Below are 19,048 nucleotides of genomic sequence, written 5' to 3'. Positions count from 1 at the left end.
ATTAGTGAGGCATCTAGTGATCCTAGTAAGAAAACAGAAGGTACTTTGAGCCAAATCCTCCTTATCTTACACTTACAAATAATTCCATCAACTTTCATGGCTCTATTAGCATGAGTAAGGAAAACAAGAATTTTGCCTTTTATGTTAGTAGCCAAAACCTCAATTTCGGTTATTACTCACGTTGTTGTTGTTTTCACAGATAATGTAAGTTACATAGCCATGCACACATTGCCCAAATGTCCTCTTTACTCACACAGCACATATTTTAAACTGTGAATACGAAGCCGTACATTTTCATTTTCAAAACACTGTGGGAGGTTTTCGCTATGCGGCTCTCATTACAGTCCATGGAAATTCTGTGACAAAAACCATTCTCACCGTTTTCAAATAGTATGCTTTGTTACAGTAACTATGTAACAATTAGATAAAGTCAAACAGACTGATGAACTAATCTGAACCTGTGCCATATAAAGAGACTTGAACTTTCTGAACAGAAAGAAACCTCTTTATATGAATGAGGCTGGCATTGGAATGGCCAATAATTCACCTTACCTTCTTGTTAATTAAATGTAAATCAAACATTCATGCAATGTTAACATAGCTAAAGCAAGCACAAAAAATCAGGAAATTTAGAAGTTAATATTTCTAATATACGTGGAATGTAGTAGATTTAACTTTCCAGTAGAAAACACAAAAGTTGTAATCTAATTTGACTGGCTTCATATTACTATATTACCAATATTTATTTATATATTACATTTAGCTTCTCTGATGGTTTTTTAAAATAAAAACCCTTAGTGAAGTGCATTCTTTCTGTGGGAGTCCTCAACAGATGCACCTTTATCTGAGCATGCCCAACATTCCAAATCACTCAAGGTTGATTATAAATAAATAGAAAAGTGCTGTAACTTGCATACACAGCCTTTCTAGTTTTAAATATTCATAACTTGAAAAATACTGAGCAATTTTATTCAATCTTGAATGGTTTTCCTTCCTCAGCAAGGACACTGAGAAAATTGAAATTTCTGCTGTTTTGGAGTTATGCAAACACAAACATTTCATTTGGTACAGATGAGGCACCCAACCCCTCTCACATGACTCAAAAGCAACTGATCTCATTCGGCTCAAAATTTGGACCTTTGACCTTGAGCCTAAGCATGGAAAATTTCAGCCCTAAAGCAATTTCTTTTAGAAAGATACCAGCAACTGAAAAATAGAGGTAAGAATGACAGGTGACAATGAATCTTCACTACAGAGTTCTCTTCTAAAAAGTATGAAGTCAGTTGAGTTTCAGCAGGTTTGAAATTGGCCCCATAGTTATACATTCATTCAGGTTGTTTAACCGTTTGTGAGTCCAAATGTTCTCACTACGCTTCTGCAGTCTTGGTACCTGTATGTGCTAGAGTGTCCCCTACAAAGACGCAAGTCACGCTGCACAGATGGCACCTACAAGGCACTCTCTTCTTTTCTTTACTTCCTCCTGGGAGTTCCTCAGCTGCTGTTCCTCAAGAAAGGGGCACTGTAGAGGATTCTGCATGAGGCATCAGGAGAGAGAAACTGAACAGGGGACCTGCAAGCTCCCCAGAGTGATCACCTGCTTAGCTCACAGATAGCCAAGTGGTAGCAGTAATTGCTTTTACTTACCAGCTGCAGTTGAAGGCTCAAATAAGGTCTAGTTGTGCCATGTGGATGGGCAGTCATCTAAGGCAAAATGTTCCTTCTTCAGTGGAAATGGGGGGAGGGAGTCCTTTCCCCAGAAAACCCCAAGGATCACAGAGATGGGGGTCTCATCCCTTACCAGCTCTGTGGGACTCCAAACCTATCCCACTTGAAGGGTGGCTTCTTATACAAGAACCCCACAGCGTTCTGTTCTCTTTGGTTTCCTCTCATGGGAAACTACGGAGGGGGATAATCTAGCTTCAAGTAAATACTCACTAGTTAATAAAATGGGCTCAGTGTTTATTGAACATAACCTTTGTCTTTCCCTTTTACATTCCCTTTACTTTCCCTTTTTTTTTTTTTTTTTCTGTCACAATTCACTGGTGACTGTTACCAGGCTATTTTGTAATTGCAGAATTTTCTGGCTGTTCAGAGTTATAATACTATACAAAACTGACCCATAGTGACAAACTTGTAACTTTTCATCAGACAGGACTAGAGATGAGTAAAACTACAATTTAGATTCAAAAATAGGAATTTTGGGGGTGGAATGACACACATTTGTCCTGATTTAGCAGATTTTTTTCCTCCACAAAATTAAGCTATTTTGCAATGATTTCATATCATTTTCATTCATTTTGTGACAATAGAATTTTGCAGATTTTTACATAAGAATTCTCAAAATATGCTAGATTTCATTTTCATCAGTGAAAGTCTCTCAGTTTCACAAAACACGGAAATGTGGCTCTGGCAAAGTACAAAGCAGTAGATGAACGTCCTGATACAAATTCACTCTGATATACTGGGACAAACTGAACTGAGTTTGCAGAAGTGGAACTGACAGCAGAATTTGTTCAACAGCGTATGTGTCATACTATAAAGGAACATTACCCGGAGTATCACAGGCCCTTCTTTTTAGATTCCTTTCAGTGTCCTGATATTACTAAAATAATCTCACTGCATTAAAAGAACTATTGTAGGCTTCAGTCAGATTTTCTGGTGAGTTTGTAGCTTTCTTTCCCTTCTGTTGCTTAAAAAAGTCAGTTCCATTTTCCTAAGTGACAGGAATATAAATCAGTCATAATTTAGCCAAGGATGACTATCTTAAGAACCCACTGGAGAGAGAAAAGAGGTTGTATTTCAGATAAAAAAGTAGTGTGTTTCTCTTCAGAGATACCCAAGCAATTAGATTCTTTAGGCACCTGCTTCAAAAACAACACTCTTCAGTTGGTAAGTTCATAAACTGGGCTGAAGACACAGCATACACATTTGAAAATATATTGCAAATTCATTGGGGCTCAATTTACCACTGTTACACCACCTAGTGGTAGAATTCCTAAATGGCTGTAAAACGTTGTTGTAGAGCAGAGGAGCATCAGTCCCTGAATTATTAATTTGGTTTATCCTTACCATGATTGTGAACACAATTATATGGTTTGCACACACCCTTGCAATAATTGTATGCTTCATTTAGTTACATTCCTTATTTGTTTGAAAATTGAGACCACATTCTTTTTCACTTCCACAAGGGAGACTGCCACTCATCATTTCTCCTCTTTGAAAGTGTTAGTTAAATTTAAGCAGATCTCAGTTGACCAGCAGACAGATCTCTGTTCCTGCCACTTCATGGAATGAAGTGTACCATTTAGTGGAGAGAGGTAATCCCCAAATTTATAAATTTAGAAAAGAAGAATTTTCCCTGCTGATGGATTTTGACTATGAAGTAGAACAAAAAATCCCCAAACCATTCATTTTGGGGTTTGTTTCAGTTATATCTTGTTTTATTTTCCATTAACTTAACTATAGATATAAAATTAATCAAAGACCAATGTATCTTTGCTTCATGAAATACATTTAACTCTGATAGGGCCCTAGATAAGCTAATGAAAAATGAAGTTATTCTATGTAGCTTATCCCACAGTACCGCTCAACCTGCCAGGCCCTAAATGGGATGTACTGTGTGATTAAAAACCCAAAATTAGGGACAGAAATATTAATCACATGGGAAACTTTTAAAACGCTGTGAGATTACTTCCTTTAGTGCCACTAACTTCAGCTTTATGATTCTCTATTTCTGAGCAAAGTAATTTTCAACAATAGAAGTGAGTAAATGCCAGTTTTGTGTGGAACATAGGGAATGTTAGGACTAAAATGAGTAACATTCCTTTAAATTAGGGACCTTTATGGGCTACTCTTGAAACACTACAGCAGCATAGTTGCAGCACTTCAGCGTAGGTAATCCACCACCCCAAGAGACATTAGCTAAGTCAACAGAAAAATTCTTCCCTCAACCTAGCACTGTCTACACTGGGGGTTAGGTTGGTTTAATTATACCACTCAGGGGTATGGATTTTTCATGCCTCTTAGTGACGTAGCTGGGTTGATCTAGCTTTTCAGTGTAGATCTGCTCTAAGAGGTATGTCTCACATGATAGCTGAGTGCAGCTTAGGCCTTGATACAGTATAATCTTGTATAATTTGTGTTGCTCCAGAATACATAAGCACTGTAGGGTAAAGATGGTTTCCCTGCTTTGGTTTTCCTGCCAGACTCATAACATGATGATTGTGCTGCTCATTCTTGCTATTGGAATGACTCTGGTGTTGAGCATAATGACCATTCTGGTGCTTTATGTAGTGCCACGAAACTACCACCTAAGTAATTCCACAAATAGAAAAGTGTATTAGCGCTGATGCTAAATTCCCATCTGTGAAAATTACCAATACTCCAGTGATTACAATCAAAAACACAAAGCATCTCTTAACAAGACTTGTTGCCTTATTTGACTGTGTATTTTGTATTTAATTATGGGCATCTACAAATAACATTGTATTATTTCTCAAACTGGGGACCAAAGAACAATACTCTGAAGGTGCTGTGTCTGTTACTTACTGAGCTAGCAAACATTTGGTACATACATCAGTTTACATGCATCACATGTATCACTGGCAAGAGGTGAAGTGTGAAAATGTTAGGTTGAAAGATGATGAGCATGCAAAGAATAGTAAGAAAGGAAGAGGAAAGTAATATTGAAGATAAGGACTACAGAATTCATTTTCCCTCCTATTGATTTAAAAGGAACAGCTAGGCAAAAAAAAAGTTTGTGTAACTCCATCACATACCAGATAGGTTTAGACAAGTATGTAAATAGATATAGACAACATCCTTTGGCATTAGAAACATCCTGTTTGCCCAGCAAAGGACTCTGTGTGGAGCAGTTTCTGTAATTCAGAGAGGCAATGTTGCATGGGAATCTGAATTTTCAAGAGTGATTTATTTTTATTATTTCCTCAATTCCATTTGGACCACACCCTGAAATCTTGCCAAAAATTTTATTCAGGGTTTTCTCAGGACAGTTTTTTTATCTGCATTAATGTTTATTTGTATCAGTGAGTACTCCAGAGTTTGGACCCTTTATGAATGAGTAAAATTTGATTTTGTAGCTGAAGATTCCTGGTTTTGCATGTGTGTATTTTCATCCATCCTTGCTCTTTTCAAATATATATTTTAATTAATATAGTGTTTATGACAGCCCTGCAGAATGAATTCTTGTGTTTATCCATAGACTATTAAAAGTAAGCAGCAGCATTGCCCTGCTGGTGTCCCTAACTATAACCTGGAAGAATACACCTAGGCATAAAAAAATAATTTAGAATCTATGCCTACTCAATCCTTGATCTTTGCTGAGACTACTAATAAGGGAACCAATAAGTACTAGTTGTGAGAATAGTTTTTATTATGCGGACACTTGAAAAGAGACTCATTAATTCATTTAATGCAATGTACCAGGCATTGACTGGATGGTAATTACTTTGTCACTAGTGACATGGGGTATATTTGATCTAGTGACCTAGAAGAGAGAGAGACCGACCACATATCCTACCACCAATCCCCTATGTTTTCAAGTTTCTCCCCAACTTCACTCTTTCTTTGTGTCTTTCGTTTAATTAACTTTCTATTTGTAATTCATAAATACCATAAACAGGCTGAACAAAGATTTATATGAAGCAGAATCCATTAAAATATCAAGCTGTTCTACAAGAACAACTTTACTCTTCATCTGACATAAAATGCTGCACTAATTAAAGAGGATCACTTTAGATAACAGTAATACCTGTCAAGAGTCTTGTAGAAGAAGGCATGATATGCACAGTATTTGGACAGTTACTGCTATATGAGCTTTGTGCCTAAGGCCTGGTCCACACTAGAAAACCAGGTTGGTTTAACTACATTGGTCAGGGGTATGAAAAATCCACACACCCCAGTTGGCGTTGTTAAGCCAACCTAAGTCCCCATGTAGACAACACTAGGTCAACGGAACAATTCTTCCATTGACCTACCTACTCACTCTCCCAGAGGTGGATTACCTGTGCCAATGGGAGAGCCCCCCCTGTCGGTGTAGGAAGTATGTACACTGAAGCACTACTGCACTTCTCCTCCCTCCGCTCAACCCCAGTTTTTAGTTCTTTATCATCTTGCAGCCTTTCATCTGTAAAACAGATGCTGAAACATGATCAGAACAAATGAAGACCATGATCCAGCAAAGCACTGAAACATATGTATAGCTTTAGGTATGTGCAAAATCCTACATGCTTAAGTGTTTTGCTGCTCATAGATCATCATATATGATCATTGATGTCTTGTGAGAAGGGCCTGCTGCAAATGATGATACCTGCCAGCGTCGAGCAGGCCTGGACTGTCTCTTATAGGAGTCTCGAGATCTCTGCTGGAAATACAGGGTTGTGTCCTGGGTTGCTTACCCTTTGTAACTGAGTATAGATCCCTAGCAATAGAGGATCTCCTGCCTCAGAATCAAGGTCACTCTCTGCACCCCTTCTTCAGTCTTTCTGTGTGGATAATCTCTGACTAAATGCTAGTGAAAACTGTGCTGCAGAGATGTCCAGTTTATCCTGATAAACAGCAGAAAGGATTTTACTAGAATCATGTATGCAGCAAAGTGAAAGAGATTTTCGGTCTTGGCACAGTGACAACACCTGTCACCACATTGCATGGACATCACCCATATATCGGATTACTTGTTACAGTTGAAGTCATTAGGCCATTCAGTCAGCTCTGTGAGGGTTCGCCTGGCATCCATTTCAGCAATTTACCCACCAACAGATTCTTGGTTTTCTCTCACCCTCTGGTGATCCAGATATTTGAAAGGCCTAATCAATCTCTGACTCAGTACTGACATGGAAAAGGATTCTCTCAGACCACATCCTAAATTCATGGTAAAGTTGCTGTCACCTTTTCACTTAAACCCATCTGTTCAGCTTCTGTCAGCTCCCAGCCCTGGATTACCCCAAACAACCATTTCCTCTTCTCTTATTCCCATACTGTAGAAGGCCTCTGGAGAAAGACCCATGAGCATCAATTCTTAGATTAGATTATAAAATTTCCCAGGCAGAGATTATCTCCCACTATGTGTTTGCACACCACCTAACACAATGTGGTCCTTAATCCTGCATTCTTCTGGGTGCTACTATAATATAATTAATAAACAATAATAGTAACCAACCCTTCTTTCTTCTAAATTGCCTTTATATGTAAAAGGGGGAAAGGGAAGAATACTGTTTCCTGAGATCTTTGGATTATGGGAAAGACTGCTACATAATGCAGAGCCTGACTACCTAATATGAAACAAGTAATTGTTTTCATTTTAATTAACTAAAACATCTGAAGTCTGCAAACATCAGGACATACAAACAGGCAGGTGCTTGAGGTGTACAAAACTAAAAAAAATTGAACAGCATTTAAATTGTTCTGAATATATTTATGAACATGAGTTGGTTTAAAGTCAAGAGGCCCATCATAGGGCATTTATAGTTGTCAGTACAATCTAAGAGAACATTATCATGCTATTATTTATCAATCACTGTTGACTGTACAGAACTGCCATTGCCATGAGGTTATTGTGTCAAATCATTAATTTGCTTAAAAAAAACAAAACACTTCACTATAAACTAGGTTGCTAATCAAATATGCCATAGCCAGCAAGACACATTTGTGATATTTTTTTCAATTTAATCTGACCAGATCTCATTAATAAAGGTTATTGTGCTAACTTCTATAAAATATGAGCCATAGATTCAGCTAACCTGAGTGCAGGGATAGCTGTAAAAACATTTTGTATGTTTTGAATTTGAGCTAAGCTTGAACAAAATGACATTAACAAACAAGATTTTTTTTTTCATGCTTAGGGCCAAATCCTTGTTCCATAGAAGTCCAGGGCAACACTGCCATTGATTTCAGTGGGATCCAACTTGGTGGAGTCACGTGTGGCATACATGGGAAGAAAGGCAGTTTTTCCAAATACCTGGAATCCAAATCATTCAAAAGTAACACTTACTCTTCATCCAGAAAATGGCCAGTAGCTTGTGCAGATCACAGAGAACAAGTGTAATGTGCTCTAGGTGTGACACCCAGTTTAATAAGCAGAACACTGTGCTCTGTGCTGGCTGCAATCTCCACAGGTTTAGCAAGAGTAGCCTGCACTGTAGTTAATCCAGCCTTAGAGCTCTGCTTCTGAGAGCCAAAGGTATTCGCCTTTTGCCAAATGCGAATGATAAAAAGAGCATTTGGCAGTAGGGTTCTGCACTCCATCCGACTGTTGTGGAGTGGAAATTGACGGCCTCTCTGCTTATGGGAAATTGTTCCACATGGAGGTGGTAAGATTGCTTTAACTGATCATGAACACAAATAAATTTAGATCAATAGAAGCTACACTGGCTAGAGACTGACTAGGCACTACAGCTGCAGATGAACAACTTTTATGACAACCTCAAACATGCAAGTCCTGGATCAGCACTTCACTGCTCCCCTATTGTGAATTTGCAGATTCTTGATGCTTGCTAATTGCCATCTATTTCTAACTCTAGAAATTAAGATGATCTGCTTTCTGTGCTGTAACATTTACCTAAAAGAGAATGTTTGTGAGGTATAGAATTCTATAATGATTATTTGGTTTAGGTAGTGGGCAGCACTTCCAAAAGCACAGGCTTCCTAACCCAAAGACTAAGACCTGATAGCTGTCACATCACTGTTTTATGTCTGTTTAGCATATTGAATCTCTTGCCTGATAGGTTCTTTTCCAAGAGAGGGTAGTTATATTCACACAACTAAAGGTGGGATGCGCTGGAAGGGGAGTATTACAGTCAGCATGTAGAGTGAAAGGAGTTGAGTGGAAAACATGTGTTTTTTTTTAAATGAAAGGAGTTGCATAATGTTGCCATTTTTCTGTATATTTCCTAATATACCTCTCAGTTGAAATTTATACAGTGAATTAGATAACATCATACTGACTGTTTTCTCCCTGGCAGAAGTGGATGAATCAAACAGTAGGGTTTGGACTACCTACGACACAAAGACTAGAAACGGACAATGTGATTAAACTATCGGCTCCATTTCTGTTGCGAGTAGACTATACTGTGTAATTGGGGAAAGCCTGAAAAGGTGGGAGAGTTAATGAATCATCTCAGTCTAGAGGTAAAGGAAGGACAGATTCCTAGGGCGGTTTCCTAGCAACTGCTCAGGATGGTGAAACTCACTCTCACATAGAGAATGAGTACAAACCTTGATACTTTAAGATCCACATGTAAAAGTTACTTTCCTGCAAAGCAACTCGCAACTTATTATCATTTATGAAATAGAAAACAAAAATTATCACATAATTTATTCCCATCATATGTAACTTAAATTAACTTCATAAGTCACTCTAATACCATGGTGGTTGGAGTGGTAGAAGACTCTAAAGAGAACAGAATAATTTACATTCCGAAGATGTAGATGACCTGAGCTTTGATTCACCTCTGAAATTAGGTCACTACATCTAAGGCAGCAGCTAATGTTATTAATAGATAGCACCACAGTACGTGAAAAATTACCGCAAGCAGCAACCTAGAGGTAAAGCTAATTAAAAGCATTGTGAGCACAACTGTGACCTAAGATAAGTTGCAGTATTGGAACAGATAAAGCAGTGGATTGATATGGCTATTGTGGATTCTAGGGCCACCTGTACTCTAATAAATGAGATACTTTGGAGCATAATGTAAACAACAAAGAACAGTTGGTTGCCCTAGAAAAAAGAATCATTATTCCTGACAAATGGCATTACTGGCCATACTATTAATTATGTGTTGTTTAATGAGGACCAACAGTGTACTCAGGAGAAGACATATAGGCTGGGGTTTGCAGAGGAGGTTAGGCACCCAACTGCCCTTAAAATCATTAGGAGTTGGGCACTTATCTTCCTTAGGCTCCTTTGGGATCCCAGCTATAGCACAGAAGAAGACATGTTTAATGCTCTATGGAACTTTCCTTGAATTTGGAGCTGATGTAAACATTTCAGATACCAAATGCACCATGTGGCTAGGTGACGTTCAGAACTCAAAGCAATGCAGATATCTTTGTTAAAAAAAAAAAAACTTTTGTGTGATAATGGTGTACTTCTTGGAAAGTGTCCATTGACACCGTGGGTGAAGAGCTAAGCCATAGCATGCAGCCTTCCCATAGATTAACTGAACCAGGATCTGCTTTTGTTTAGAAGAGAACACACAAAAACATGACAATTTCATGACACCACTCATTTGAGCTTTTAAGAATATTAGGAGCACGTATTGACATGTACCTCAGGCAATTCTATATCATGCTGGTTGAGTTTTGAACCCTTTTGACACTTCTTGCTTCATTGTAACCAACTTTCTTTTATCCTACCCAAAGGGAAACTATGTCTCGAACTTACTGAAATGTTAGATCTATTTTAGCAACAAAAGTCAAAAAGTAAAAGACAGGGATTCTGGCTTTGGTTACTTTTAATAGCTACTGTATGAGAATTTTTGCTGCACTCTTATTAAGAGAGAACCGTCTTTTAAATGATTTCTAAATCTGGATGTAATCTCATTTTTCAAACCTAAACACTAGCTACAATAAGACTGTACTTAGCTTTTCTAAAGGGTAAACGAACCACTTTGTAAAATTTGTCCACCAGTCTGAACCTCTGGACCTCAGTCCTTTCCAGAACTAAACCCAAGTCTTTTATGGTTTAGTTTGCATAACTATCATCCTCACTATCCTCAACTTTCTCTCTAACACCCTCAATAGACTCATCCCTCTTCCAAATCATCCAGAAAGAACCCCTACCCATGAAATTCCCAGTGTGGAATCTCTACTCTGCAATCTCTTTTCTGAGGTTGTGGGTTTGTTCTAATCTTGTGCTCCCAGTCTTGCTTATGATCAGTGATGTGTGCTGGAGAAGCTCTTGAGACTTGTTAAAAGTTGTTAGGAAATAGGAGAGAGTGAGTCGGATCAGGATTTAGATAAGATTCAACTAACCAGCCACAATATTTTATATAAGCCATTTTTCCTTTTTGCCCTGTGTTTGCTCCTTATCTGTAAGGACAGGATTTTGAATGACATCTGTGAGGGCTTTAGAACGCATCCAAACCACCAAGGCAGACTTTTAACCTAGGCTTGCTTCAGGCCAGATACGCCTCCTTTATAAGCATTGTCTTCAATACTGGAGATGATCATCCCCATACAAATGCAATCTATTTCAGTTACCATTTACAGTGAACAAATCCATTAATCTTTCTACTAGGACTGAGCAACACTCCCCGGGTTGGGTTTTCAAAAACTAAATGCTCTGGTCTAACGCTGCTCCCATTGAAGTCTATTGGAGTTTTGCCATTCACTTCAGTGGAAGTAGTTAGGTCAACACTAAGGCCTGGTCTACAGTGGGGGGAGGGATCGCTGGGGGGGGGGGGAATCGATCTAAGATACGCAACTTCAGCTACGAGAATAGTGTAGCTGAAGTTGACGTATTTTAGATTGACTTACTTCACGTCCTCGCAGTGCGGGATCGACAGCCGCCGCTCCCCCATCGACTCCGCTTCCGCCTCTCACCCTGGTGGAGTTCCGGAGTCGATGGGGAGCGCGTTTGGGGATCGATGTATCATGTCTAGACGAGATGCGATACATCAATCCCCGATAGATCGAGCACTACCCGCCGATTCAGCAGGTAGTGTAGATGTACCCTAAATGCTTTTGAAAATCCTACGCTTAATCTCTTTGACACCAGTTCTCCAGGAGTGTTCATCACAAATCCAAAAGGGAACTGAGTGTGTGCAAAGGTGGCTTTCATGCCAGCTTTTAGCCTCCTTCTTTCACCAACTCTTCCTTCACAATATCATGGGGAAGTTTGGGCACCAGGCTAGTCCTTGGTGTAAATTAAGGCCACTTGACAGGCACTCATATGTATGCCAATTGACAGTAGCCCCCAGAGAGCAACCAGATGTAAGGGAGCCCTTACACCAGCAGCCAGAAGTAGAACAACATAGGAGCTGATGTCAGATGTATACTACCTACAACTCCTTGCCCGGATTGGGGGAATTTTTAGTACCCAGCTAAGGTGGCTTTAGGCCAGCTTTGTGCAACTGGAGCAGCACAAAGTAGTCCTCATGCGCCAGTTAGTTGTGATCTTCATCTTCACCAACAATATTTTTCTTGCTTTATGAAAACTTTAGTTCTTGGTTATTTTCCAAGGTTTCAAAACCCTGAACTTTGTATAAAAACAGGACTTCCTCAGACCCAAACCCCACAGAACCCACATGTACTGTCATCCAGAATTTTAAACCCAAGGGGCCAGATAAGCTCTACAGATGTACTGTTATATTATGACAGGTTTCAGAATGGTAGCTGTGTTAGGCTTGGTCTACACTCACCCCCCAAATCGAACTAAGGTACGCAACTTCAGCTACGTGAATAACGTAGCTGAAGTTCGAAATACCTTAGCTCGATCTTACCTCGGTCCACATGCGGCAGGCAGGCTCCCCCGTCGACTCCGCAGTACTCCTCTCGTCTAGCTGGAGTACCGCAGTCGACGGCGAGCACTTCCGGGTTCGACTTATCGCGTCCAGACAAGACGCGATAAGTCGAACCCAGAACTTCGATTGCCAGCCGCTGAACTAGCAGCTGGGTGTAGACATACCCTTAGTCTGTATCACAAAAACAATGAGGAGTCCTTGTGGCACCTTAGAGATGCATCTGATGAAGTGGGTTCTAGCCCATGAAAGCTTATAGGCAGATACATTTGTTAGTCTCTAAGGTGCCACAAGGACTCCTCATTGTTTTTGTTATATGATGAGGCATCCTAGAATTCCTGACTTGCATAGGAGGGAAATGTCTCTGGAGTGCCTTTCATGTAGCTAGAAAGTGAGGTGGCCCAATTCTCCAAGATATTCTACTCCCGCAACTCCCATGGGCTACGGTAGGATTTGCAGCTACTCAGCACCTCCCATGATCAGGCCACTAATTTCTAAACACATATCAATTTATATTAAAAGCAAGCAAGTTTAATTTTTTTCCCCTCACACATTCCAAGCAATGCTGGTTGTTGCACATACTGTTATTCTGTAATAAACTTAAATGTTTCACAGGGATCCGTTTTATTGCACTGCTCTCCCTCATTTATAACAATGATTCTTCCAATTGCTGCCAATTTGCCCAGTTATTTAAGTATGCAGATTAAATACACATTATTTTCCTGATGAGAATATTAGGATTCATATAGTCATGAACCCTGTAGTAGTTAGTGACAGCAAAGATTTTGAGACCACTCCTTAGCAATTAAACCAGACAGTTGCTATCTATAATGCTTTTTCCTCCCTTCACAAGAAAGCCCACATTAAATGTAGATTATCCTCGAAGGAGAGATTGAAATGTGGACTGATGTTGGTCTTATCCTTTAAATACCTAAAGTTTATATCAAAAACATTAATCTTCTTGAATAATCCATGTTTCATGGTTAATAAGCACTGTTGTGCTCGAAAAGTTAAAAACTTTTTATCCCCAAGTCGACTCCTTACAGAAATGAAATAGTGTGCATCTCTTTTATGTTCTCCTATTGCAAAATGCTCAAATGTCCTAGCAAGGATTTGAGTGATGTGAGAGTGTTTCTGGATTTTCAGAATAGTACTTAGAATTTCTGAACTGTACCCGGTCAGATGATTGGTCTATGCATTCCAGTACCCTGTCTCCAGCAGTGTCAGATATTTCAGAAGGCAAAATACCACCATAACTTTCTACTATCCGATCTAATTTATTGTGCCATTCACTCCGGCATTCTCTATGGTACCAATGGCAGCCTCAGCCGCCCACCTGTCCACTTCTCCAACAAGCAACATCTCCACAGTTTCGCCCTTGCTGGCCCCATGCAGGGGGGGAAACTGACAAAAATTACCTTTTCCTATTTTAAATTCTTACCTAAATTTTAATTCCTAAATTTGAAAACCTATCTCTGGTATTGGTGCCGGCAAATCATTCTTATTTGGCAGTGGTTAGACAAGAGGCGTATTGATATATCTGTAAAAAGCAACAAAGATGTATCATTATCTCATCCTCCAACTTACCCCCACCCAGTTTTTCTGTTTCATCCACCAGTTGTGGCCTTTCTGACATGTAGGTTGTTAACTCTCTGGGGAAGGGGATTGACATCTTTGTTATGTGTCTGTACAGCACCTAGCACCGATCCTTGTTTGGGATTCCTAGGAGCTACCATAATACAAATAATAGTAATAACCAGTTCTGCAGTATTATAGAGGAGGGATTTTCTTTCTAGCCATGTCTTGAGATCATCTTTGAATCCAGAGCATGAAGAATAGAACAATCAAACATTATAAAAGTTGATTAATGGGTACATCCATGCTTAGGTGTTGCAGAACTGAAGGACAGATAACATCATCATTGTAGCTAAGCTCTTGGATACCATGGAGATGGGAGTCTGTACAAGAATCTAAATAGGGAGAATGAGCTTGAATTGAACATGGGACCAGAAGGTAGAAACTCCTAAACTTTAATCCATGGTTTTAGGGTTAGTTTACCCTATCGGTAAAACAAAGTATTCTGTTAACAATGGGTTGCTAACGTGCTAAAGAGAAAATATATAGCACAGCACAACAAACACTGAGGTCTAGCCAAAAATATATACAAGGTGTCACCTAGCATGTGTGTAAGCTACCATTGGGTGACAGAGACGGCATTTTAAAACAAACCAATGAGGGGTTTTATATAGGGTTACCATATTTTAATTTTTAAAAAGGAGGACACTCCATGGGACCCCGGCCCCTCCCCCTTCCCCGCCCCCTTCCCCGCCCCGCCCCAACTTTGCCCCCTCCCCTGAGCGCTCGGCCCCCTGTTCCTTCTCCCTCCCCTGCTTCCCGCGAATCAAATGTTCGCGGGAAGCCTGAAACAGGGAGGCAGCGGGTAAGCTGGGGCTGGGGCGGAGTGCGACGCGGCCCAGTCCGGCCCCCCTGGCTGAGCAGCTCTCTCCGGCGGTCGGCCGGCCCAGGCCAAGAGGCTCTGGCCCCAGCGTCTCCCGCCCGGCTCGGCTCGGGCCCTGGGGTGCCGGCCCCCGACCAAGTGCCCACGCCCCCGGCCAAGTGCCTGCGCCCCCAGCCCTGGCTCCAGCCGAGCACTGCGCCGGCCCCGGCCGAGCACTGCGCCCCCGGCCCCGGCCCAGCCCAGCACCGCGCTGGCCCCCGGCCCCGGCCAAGTGCCCCCGGCCCAGCACCGCGCCGGCCCCCGGCCCAGCACCGCACCAGCCTCGGCCCCGGCCCCCAGCCGAGCACCGTGCCCCCAGTCCCGGCCAAGTGCCCCCAACCCCCGGCCCAGCACTGCGCCGGCCCCGGCCAAGTGCCCCTGGCCCAGCACTGCGCCGGCCTCGGCCCCACACACCCGGCCCCAGCCCCTGCCGAGCACCGCCGGCCCCAGCCCCAGCGGCCCCGGCCGAGCACCGCCGGGCCCTCCCTCCCTATTTTCCCGGACATGTCCGGCTTTTTCGGATTCCCCCCCGGACGGGGATTTGAGGCCCAAAAAGCCGGACATGTCCGGGAAAATCCGGACGTATGGTAACCCTAGTTTTATATGATGGCTGCGTTGCCAAGTCTGTTCACTCAAGCTGGGGTTGGGAAATTGGCAGCAGACTGGAAAAGGAATCAGCTGCCTACCTATTCCTGAAAAATCAGATACTAACCAATGCCTATCTGTCATCTGTGACACACCAAACCACAACCATCTCTTGCAATTTCTGTTCATATCTGCTTTGTCCTTATTATATGGTCACTTTCCAGTGATAATGCATTACATTCCTTTCTTGAAATTATGTTGAGGAAGCATTATATGCACATTTTGCACTGTTCATGATGCATTGCACCAGGTCTGCATCTAATTTATATTCCCATCACAGATGAACGCCTCACAAATTAGACCTTTTGTGGGGTATAGTTTAGAAACCCTATTGTTTTTTAATCAGGGATTAGATGCTGAGAATTGACTATGATTCCAGGAGTGTAAAACTTAGTATAGTAGAACAGTTTTCCCTGGGAAAATGCCGATTCATGAATATAGTAACTTTTCACGGGCACGTCAGTTTTGACAACATTTAACTTTGAAATAAAAAGTTGAAACAAAGCGTTTTCAAAAGGTCCTTATCAGAACGAAATGTTTCAATTTTTTTTGGATTATAATTTATAATATAACATTTTAAAAAGTCAGTATCAAAATGAAACGTTTAGATTTTATCAAAATGAAATGTTTTAATTTATCCCAGATTATTTTTTTTCAAAAATGTTTTTATGGGAAATTTCAAATATGATGTTATGCAGATTAGGAATGAAATCAAAATTCAAAATCATGAATTTTCTGTGAAGCAGAAAGTCTGGTTCCTGCACAGCTCTAATTAATTTGCCCCGTAGTTCAAATTGGATATGGGACTCTTAACTGCCTCACTTATTTTGTTGTGCTGCAGCGTATTGCCTTTTTAATAAATTACCACCCAGAAATGGCTGCATTACAGTACTACATAAGGTTGTTAACACACAAAAATTGCTTTGTGTTAACTGTACTGGTATATACTAGTACAAACTATTCTGTAGCCACACTAGGGGTGGTGCCAATTAAACTATTACCTTAGAAAATCACATCCTTAGATGACATAATTAAATTAGTATAAAAACTATGTGTATTATAGAATCATAGAATATCAGGGTTGGAAACTGACTCAGGAGGTCATCTAGTCCAACCCCCTGCTCAAAGCAGGACCAATTCCCAACTAAATCATCCCAGCCAGGGCTTTGTCAAGCCTGACCTTAAAAACCTCTAAGGAAGGAGATTCCACCACCTCCCTAGGTAACCCATTCCAGTGCTTCACCGCCCTCCTAGTGAAAAAGTTTTTCCTAATATCCAACCTAAACCTCCCCTACGGCAACTTGAGACCATTACTTCTTGTTTTGTCATCTGCTACCACTGAGAACAGTCTAGATCCATCCTCTTTGGAACCCCCTTTCAGGTAGTTGAAAGCAGCTATCAAATTCCCTCTCATTCTTCTCTTCTGCAAACTAAACAATCCCAGTTCCCTCAGCCTCTCCTCATAAGTCATGTGCTCCAGTCCCCTAATCATTTTTGTTGCCCTCCGCTGAACTCTTTCCAATTTCTCCACATCCTTCTTGTAGTGTGGGGCCCAAAACTGGACACAGTACTCCAGATGAGGCCTCACCAATGTCGAATAGAGGGGAATGATCACGTCCCTCAATCTGCTGGCAATGCCCCTACTTATACAGCCCAAAATGCTGTTAGCCTTCTTGGCAACAAGGGCACACTGTCGACTCATATCCAGCTTCTCGTCCACTGTAGCCCCTAGGTCCTTTTCTGCAGAACTGCTTCCTAGCCATTCTGTTCCTAGTCTGTAACAGTGAATGGGATTCTTCTGTCCTAAGTGCAGGACTCTGCACTTGTCCTTGTTGAACCTCATCAGGTTTCTTTTGGCCCAATCCTCTAATTTGTCTAGGTCCCTCTGTATCCTATCCCTATCCTCCAGTGTATCTACCACTCCTCCCAGTTTAGTGTCATCTGCAAACTTGCTGAGGGTGCAGTCCACGCCATCCTCCAGATCATTAATGAAGATATTGAACAAAACCGGCCCCAGGACCGACCCTTGGGGCACTCAGCTTGATACCGGCTGCCAACTAGACATGGAGCCATTGATCACTACCCGCTGAGCCAGCCAGCTTTCTATCCACCTTATAGTCCATTCATCCAGCCCATACTTCTTTAACTTGCTAGCAAGAATACTGTAGACAAGGCTTAAGGATGAAATCCATCCCTATACTCAACCCATCTAAACCTTCATTATTGTATTCCAGAGGTATATAGGCATTGTGCTGGCTCTTAGCATGGGGGGGGGGAAATTCATTTGTTATCTTACTGTATAGTTTGTACAAGCAGTAAAGTTTGCAAAGCCCTCTTTAGATGAAAGGCATTATAAAATCTAAGCTCATTCTTATTATTATTAAGGGGAAATTTGGTGTTCCACTATCACCGTTAAAATAGTATGTTTCTATACTTGTGTTGGACAAATCTCTGCTGATTATGAAATGGAAACCTAGTTGGAACAGAGTTTGGAAGTTTTGCTGTCATAATCTAAAATAAATGCAGCAAAAGAACTCTTGTAAACCAGTGCTAGTCACATATGCACATACTTTAAACACACATGGTATGCTGGCCTCCTGATATGGGTGACTGTCCCCCAAAGAGAAATATCCCTTCCCCTAGCTGAGGTGCAAAGAAACAGTGTTAAGTCATTAATGTGTAGTGGCCTGATCTCTAAAGCCTACTGAAGCCAATGGAACAACTCCTATTTACTTCAACAGACTTTGGGTGTGGCTGTGGTCTGATGCATCCAGAAGCGTAGGACCATCACTTGAATTTATTAAATAAGATTGCGATTCTCAGACACAGCTATTCATACTTCAAAGGGCAGTTGTACCATCGTCGTCTTGCCTGTTTCCACTCACAGTTTTTGAGCACACAGATCACTGTTGACTACAACCCTAAAGAGCAAAAGCTGGGACTCCCATTACTCCATGTTCTTTATTTACAGACATCAAAGGAGTGCACACTTCAGCTGGAAGTACTTACACATTCTAAAGGGGCAGGGTGGGGGACAGGGAATCTCTTGCGTTGTCTTATTCAAGATTTTGTTAATTTTCCCCTACTGACCTAAACATTAATCATCACTAACTTTTCCAGCTAACTTTGTCTCCTTCCAAAAGAGCCAATAACTGCAATTAATGCCATTGCTCCTGCCAGAGAGTTTTGGTTTAGTTAATAAATTTGGTATTTATTGTCCATTTGGAAACCATTTCTCTCTGCATGCAAGCATGCGTGGGGAATTATTTATTCAGCAATGCAAAGGTTTTTCTTTAGTTATTTACTAAGTATATTAGAAATAAAAATACTGCCCTTTAATAGCTGTTGATAATTTTATTAAAAGCACTTCCCTCTGCATTCCTTAAAACAGGGAGTTAGTTTTCTGAAAATTATTTTAATATAAACTGTA

At 40.9% G+C, this 19,048-nt stretch overlaps 1 protein-coding gene across 1 annotated transcript in view; it reads left to right on the top strand.

Annotated features, from left to right (window-relative positions):
* The window catches only part of CNTN5 (contactin 5), a 987,470-nt gene that overhangs the window by 884,509 nt on the left and 83,913 nt on the right, over positions 1 to 19,048 (top strand). The window lies entirely within an intron of this gene.

Source organism: Malaclemys terrapin, chromosome 1 (assembly GCF_027887155.1).
Source record: "Malaclemys terrapin pileata isolate rMalTer1 chromosome 1, rMalTer1.hap1, whole genome shotgun sequence".
NCBI classification, from domain to species: Eukaryota; Metazoa; Chordata; order Testudines; family Emydidae; genus Malaclemys; species Malaclemys terrapin.
Note: the sequence above shows the minus strand (reverse complement) of the source record. Positions and strands in the feature narration are given on the sequence as shown.